This window comes from Bombina bombina, chromosome 1 (genome assembly GCF_027579735.1).
Source record: "Bombina bombina isolate aBomBom1 chromosome 1, aBomBom1.pri, whole genome shotgun sequence".
NCBI lineage: Eukaryota > Metazoa > Chordata > Amphibia > Anura > Bombinatoridae > Bombina > Bombina bombina.
In genome coordinates, this window is record NC_069499.1 from 585,008,103 (window position 1) to 585,015,630 (window position 7,528).

The following is a 7,528-nucleotide window of genomic DNA, read 5'->3' on the forward strand; positions in this document are numbered from 1 at the left end:
TGGTTCGTATCAAGCCAGTCATTAAATAAATCTCTCCTCCTTGGAGTCTTAATTTGGTTTTGAAGGCTTTACATGCTCCTCCGTTTGAGCCTATGCATTCTTTGGACATTAAATTGCTTTCTTGGAAAGTGTTGTTTCTTTTGGCCATCTCTTCTGCTAGAAGAGTTTCTGAATTATCTGCTCTTTCTTGTGAGTCTCCTTTTCTGATTTTTCATCAGGATAAGGCAGTTTTGCGGACTTCATTTAAATTCTTACCTAAAGTTGTGAATTCCAACAACATTAATAGGGAAATTGTTGTCCCTTCTTTGTGTCCCCATCCTAAGAATTCTTTGGAAAGATCTTTACATTCTTTGGATGTGGTGAGAGCTTTGAAATATTATGTTGAAGCTACTAAAGTTTTCAGGAAGACTTCTAGTCTATTTTTTATATTTTCTGGTTCTAAGAAAGGTCAGAAGGCTTCTGCCATTTCTTTGGCATCTTGGTTAAAGCTTTTGATTCATCATGCTTATTTGGAGTCGGGTAAATCCCCGCCCCAGAGGATTACAGCTCATTCTACTAGGTCAGTTTCCACTTCCTGGGCTTTTAAGAATGAAGCTTCAGTTGATCAGATTTGCAAAGCAGCAACTTGGTCTTCTTTGCATACATTTACTAAATTCTACCATTTTGATGTTTTTTCTTCTTCAGAAGCAGTTTTTGGCAAAAAGAAAGTTCTTCAGGCAGCTGTTTCAGTTTGATTCTTCTGCTTATAATTTCAGTTTTTTTCTTTTCCATTATAACATTAAAACTTATGATTTGGGTTGTGGATTAATTTTTTCAGCAGAATTGGCTGTCTTTATTTTTTATCCCTCCCTCTCTAGTGACTCTTGCGTGGAGTTCCACATCTTGGGTATTGCTATCCCATACGTCACTAGCTCATGGACTCTTGCCAATTACATGAATGAAAACATAATTTATGTAAGAATTTACCTGATAAATTAATTTCTTTCATATTGGCAAGAGTCCATGAGACCCACCCTTTTAATGGTGGTTATGATTTTTTTGTATAAAGCACAATTATTCAACTTTCTTTGTTGATGCTTTTTTACTCCTTTCTTTATCACCCCACTTCTTGGCTATTCGTTGAACTGAATTGTGGGTGTGATGAGGGGTGTGTTTGTGGGCATTTTGGGGTTTGGGAAACTTTGCCCCTCCTGGTGGGATTGTGTGTCCCATACGTCACTAGCTCATGGACTTTTGCCAATATGAAAGAAATGAATTTATCAGGTAAGTTCTTACATCATTATGTTTTTAAAAGATTTTATACTTGATTTCTATATCAGTATCTGTGCATATTATTCTTCATAGTAGTGTCCATTACATGCAGTTAAATAAAAATTGGTGTATTCTGTCCCTTTGAGGAGTGATGCAAGTAACATGGGTGAGACCAATGGCTGCCAAGACATGTGGGATATTTCCTCATGCTTAAAACATCCTATTAACATTCTGTCAGCCAACCAGAGTGTTGGGAAATATGTAAACCTCTGTCAATGTATCCTTACAGAAGTTAGAAAGTATACCAAACTTTTCAATAGTTTTGTCTAGGCCCCTTGCTACCTTCAGAGAACTGAAAGTTCCAGGTGCCAGGAATAGCCCTATCCTCCTTATAACTAGGTTTTTATCAATCAGTTTAGGTGACAATGAAACTGCCTCTATCCAAAATTTCCCAATTAATACAATAAAATATAGTCAGTAACAATGACTCTGACAGGATCCCTTTGAAATTTTACCATCAGAACAACAACATCCAGCCACAAAAATAAAAAAATGTATTGCAAACATACTTAATCCTTTTGAATTTTAAAGGGCCACTAAACCCAAAATCTTTCTTTCATGATTCAGATAGAGAATAGAAATTTAAACAACATTACAATTTACTTCTATTATTTATTTTGCTTCATTTTTTAGATATCCTTATTTGAAGAAAAAGCAATGCACATGGGTGAGCCAATCACATGAGGCTTCTATGTGCAGCAACCAATCAGCAGCTACTGAGCATATCTAGATATGCTTTTCAGCCAAGAATATCAAGAGAATAAAACAAATTAGATAATAGAAGTAAATTAGAAAGATGTTTAAAATTGCATTCTCTTTCTAAATCATGAAAGAAAAAAATGTGGGTTTAATGTCCCTTTAATCTTTGATTTTTCTCTGTTCTTACAGTAAACATTTTAAGCAGTAAATCCTTTCTCAGATTCAGTAACCCCCAAAGCCTAAACACATACTAAACACCATCTGCCCTTTACGCTCTACCCCTGTATGAATGTTACCATTAAAGGGATATATACAGAAACAACAAAAGAGCAGAAGCGCTACCCCGGAAAGAATCTAAGTGCAGATCAATGAGGTTCAAATAAATAAATTTAATAACATCAGCCAAATGCCAACTCACAATAAAAGTCTCGTTCTGAGCCGAGGTACACTACACTTGCACATACGATATAATATACTTACCAGGAAGCATCCAGTGTCTTAAGGGAACTGCAGTCTGTCAATCTCAAAAAGCTGATGATCTGTCCCAGGTCTGTATCCTTCCTATGGAAGTCTGTATACAGTGAAGTGAAAGTTCATTCAATAGATTAAGAAAGTCAGTCCTGTACCGCTCTCACTCCAAGCGTGTGACAGTTATAACCAAGCCCAAAAGCCATAGCGTTGTTTGCACTAGAGTCACCATATTGCCGCTGCACTGATTGGCAGTATTATATTCCGATGATAATTGGATTTTACTGGTTATAACTGTCACACGCTTGGAGCGGGAGCAGTATTGAAAGGTACAGGACTGACTTTTAAATCTGTTGAATGATCTTTCACTTCACTGTAAACGGACTGCCACAGGAAGGATACAGACCAGGGACGAATCATCAGCTGTTCGAAATTGACAGACTGCAGTTCCCTTAAGACACTGGACACTTCCTGGCATTGTACACGTTTCGTATGTGCAAGTGTACTGTACCTCGGCTCTGAACAAGGCTTTTATTGTGAGTTGGCATTTGGCTGATGTTATTAAATGTATTTATTTGAACCTCATTGATCTGCACTTAGATTCTTTCCGCTGTGGCGCTTCTGCTCTTTTGTTGTTTCTGTAGATTCGCTATCCACCTACTCTAGTAAGGAGGATTTCTAAGAAGCATAGCCTCCGGAACAAGAATCAATACCACTATTGGTTTCATCTCAGCGCTCCAGGACCAGCATTTCGTTGCCGGTTTGTCCTGTCTCTTGTAACACATTAAAGGGATATGTATATCAGTTTACAAAGAGGACATTACACATTGAAAGTAAACGCGATCACTAGAGCACAATTGCATTTTACGCTAGACGAGTTAGTGCAATTGAAACCCTCGCATAAAGGGTAGTGCATTAAAAAAAGTTGCATACAACACAACTTAAATACATTCAAAATTACAGTTACACTCATTTCATGTTCATGGGAAATATATATATATATATACCTATATATCTATAGGAATAGATATACAGATTATAGATATATGCAGATATATATAGAAATAAAAATAACACTCTTGAAATACATTGGAATGTAAAATATGAATAGCTCCTGTTGGGTTTGCGCATGAAGAATAGGTTTTTTTTCTTATGCGCTCTCCATTCGCTTCTACGTTAACACAGTCGAGATATTTGGTTTGCGCATGTCCAGTTTCACCCGCATGCAACTTTTTACTTTAAATTTGTAATATGCATGCAATGCGACACTCACGAAAAGATTACTTCTAGCAAAGTTTACGCTCCGTGCACCAGAGGATTTATAAAAAAATGTAATCCTCTGTACTCACTTAATTCCCTGTATAGCTGGTATAATTATTAATTTATTATGGTAGATTTTAATGTCTTTTATTTTATACCATGCTAATAAGGGTTTAAAGGAACAGTAAACACCAGAATTGTTGTTGTTTAAAAAGAAAGATAATAACCCCTTTATTACCCATTACCCATTTTTGCATAACCAACACTGTTATAGAAATATACTTTTTACCTCTGTGATTACCTTGTATCTAAGCTTCTGCAAACTGCCACCCTATTTCAGTTCCTTTCACAGACTTGCATTTAAGCCAATCAGTGCTCACTCCAGGGTAACTTCACGTGCATGAGCTCAATGTTATCTATGTGAAACACATAAACTAATGCCCTCTAGTGGTCAAAATGCAACCAGATTAGAGGCAGTATTCAAGGTCTAAGAAATTAGCATATGAACCTCCTAGGTTTAGTTTTCAACTAAGAATACCAAGAGAACAAAGCAAAATTGGTGATAAAAGTAATTTGGAAAGTTTTTTTAAAATTACATTCCCTATTTAAATCATGAAAGTTTTTTTTGGACTTGACTATCCCTTTAAATACAGCTGATGACTGATTGATGGTGGAAAAACAACTTTTGAATTCAATTGGCATTAGTGAAAATTGGTGGTAATTTGATTTGAATGAAACCTTTGCATTAGAAGCTGATACCCAAGTGGTAGTGAAAGGGGATAATATATTTTACGATCTTAAGAACACTGAAACATTTAAAAATAAAATGGGAAATTAGTAGTTTGCGTAGATATTTGGATAATAAAATGATTAAGATTAAGTAAAAAAACAAGTATGAATTTAATTAATCCATTATTGACTGACTTTAAAGGGACACTAAACCCAATTTTTTTCTTTTGCGATTCAGATAGAGCATGCAATTTTAAGCAATTTTCTAATTTACTCCTATTATTACATTTTCTTCATTCTCTTGGTATCTTTATTTGAAAAGCAAGAATGTAAGTTTAGATACCGGCCCATTTTTGTTGAACAACCTGGGTTGTTCTTGCTGATTGGTGGATACATTTACCCATCAATAAACAAGTGATGTACAGTGTACTGGACCAAAAATTGGCTGGCTCCTTAGCTTAGATGCCTTCTTTTTCAAATAAAGATAGCAAGAGAACGAAGAAAAAATGATAATAGGAGTAAATTAGAAAGTTGCTTAAAATTGCATGCTCTATCTGAATCACAAAAGAAAAATATTGGGTTCAGTGTCCCTTTAAGGTTGAATGGAACTCAGAGAAATGTCTAACTTATTATTCATTTAATATGATGAAGTTGATAATAAAGGAAAATTAATTAAGATTAGAGATTGCTCAGAAAGATTTAGCTGAATCTACTAAAAACTTAGAAAAATTGGAAAATAATGTGGAATATATATCGCTTCAAGGAGGAATGTAAGTTAGAGATGAGAAAATTACAGGATGAAACAAAATCAAGAAAAATAAGAAAATTTCTTATGGACCTTTTATATTATCAGGAAGGTAACATTTACGATTATAAATACAAGTCAACTACCTTTGAGCCAGAACAGTCAAATTCAGATAAGGAAGGAGCTAATCAGTCTAGAAGATTTAGGAATAGAAGGCATGGTTGTTTTTTAGAGAGAAGGACATTGGAAAAGAGAAATAAAGGATTGGAGGTAGAAAACACAGAAAGGGAGGACAATACAAAGAAGAGGTATGCCTTAAGGAGTCAGTAGAATACCAGGAACATTCAAACAAAGAACATGCAGTAGATGACCTTAAGGTAGTGAACCTGTCTTCTAGACAGTTAAATAATGTATATTTTTATTTGGAAGTATTACCAAAGGGATTGCCATTTTGTCCAAGAGAATTGACAAGTTCACTATCATGAAGGATCTTAATCTTTTTGCTCATAAAATAATTTTGAAAAACAAAGAACTGGAAAAAAGCTACTGTTCCTAACCTAGCACAGTGGATAGACCAGTGCAATAAAACAATACATTTAGAATGCCAGAGGAAAGTCTCCTGTAAAACCCAGTATGAGAGATTGAATGAGGACCCAACTATTGAATATAAGTTGGAATTGGATGCCATTTTAAAGGATGCAGTGTCAAAAGGTATAATAAATAGAAATGAGTGTGAATTTTTAAATGTAAAATTCCCCATAATACCAACCTTTTATACCATACCACAGTTACATAAAAATTGTCTCAGGACAAGGGGGTCTAATTGAAAATATTGCAAAATATATTGATTGGAATTTAAGGCCATCTTTAATTTCCATTTTATCTTATGTTAACGATACAACAGATGTATTGTGTAAACTAGATGGATAAGTCCTATCCGAGAACATATTGCTTGTAACTATTGATGTGGAAGCACATTATTCCGCAATTCCACATAAATTGGGGATTGAAGCAGCCCATTTCTATCACCAGCAAAGTGGCATTAAATTTGAAGAACACAAGAACACACCACATTTGTGATTAGAGTTCTACGATTTGTCCTGGAAAGGAACTGTTTTAAATTTAATTACAATTTTTTTTAGACAAATCCTTAGAACAGCAATGGGGGCATGTTGTGCCCCAACTTATGCCTGCCTTTTTTTAGGCAGATAGGAGATGGGAATGGTCATGGATGTACCTACTGAATTTGAAGGGATGGTACTATTATGGATCCGCTTTATTGATTATGTATTGATGCTTTGGGTAGGTTCAGTTGAACTCCTTTAGAGATTTATGGCTTATTTAAATCTTATTATATGGAATTTGAAGTTTACATTTGAATATAGCAATATGGAGGTTAGTATCTTTTTTGGATTTGCTACTAATTAAAGATGGATTTAACAATAAAACTGAAAGTTTTTGGAAAACCAACAGCTGCAAATACCCTCCTGGAAGCCTCTAGCCATCATCCTAAACAGATAATAGGTATTCCGATTAGTAAATAACTGAGACAAAGGTGCAATTGTTCTGATAATGCCCTTTTTAAAAAAACATGCTAATGACCTGAGAGGTTGTTTCCTTTCAAGAGGTTATGGTCCTAAATGTTTGAAATTAGGGGTTGATAGAGCCCAAAAACTGGGGATTCCCTACTGTATAATTACAAGGAGAAACCCAATGAAAACAAAGTTAGGATGATTACTACCTTTAATAATAGGTGGCAGGACCTTAGGGCAATTCTTTAAAAACATTGGCATTTATTGCCCTTGGATAATGATATACATAAAATAGTGGGGGGCTATCCCTTATTAACATTAAAAAAGCCCCTCCTTTGAAAGACAAATTAATACATAGCCTATATGTTAATAATGAATCTAAGGATTTACTAGGAAGCAGTAAACTCAAAATTTTATGTTTTCCCTGCGGAAAATGCAAGATATGTAAGCATTTACTGAAGGGTAATAGAATTGAAAATATCAAAGGTGACACTCATAAAGTGAAAGGATATCTTACTTGTAGAAGTTTTGGGGTAGTCTATTTTTTTTCCTGTTCTTGCCCCAGACAGTATGTTGGGAAAACTTACTGGGACTTCAAAGAAAGGATGAAAGAACATAGAAGAGATATGGTAAACAAATGGATTAAAAAAGTGTTATTGCGCACCATTTTTTTGATTATCATGCCAGTAGTGATAAAGATCTTTACTTTATGGGTATTGAATGTATTAGTGTAAGTGATAGAGGTGGTGATTGGGATAAGGCACTTCTTAAAGTATAATGTAAA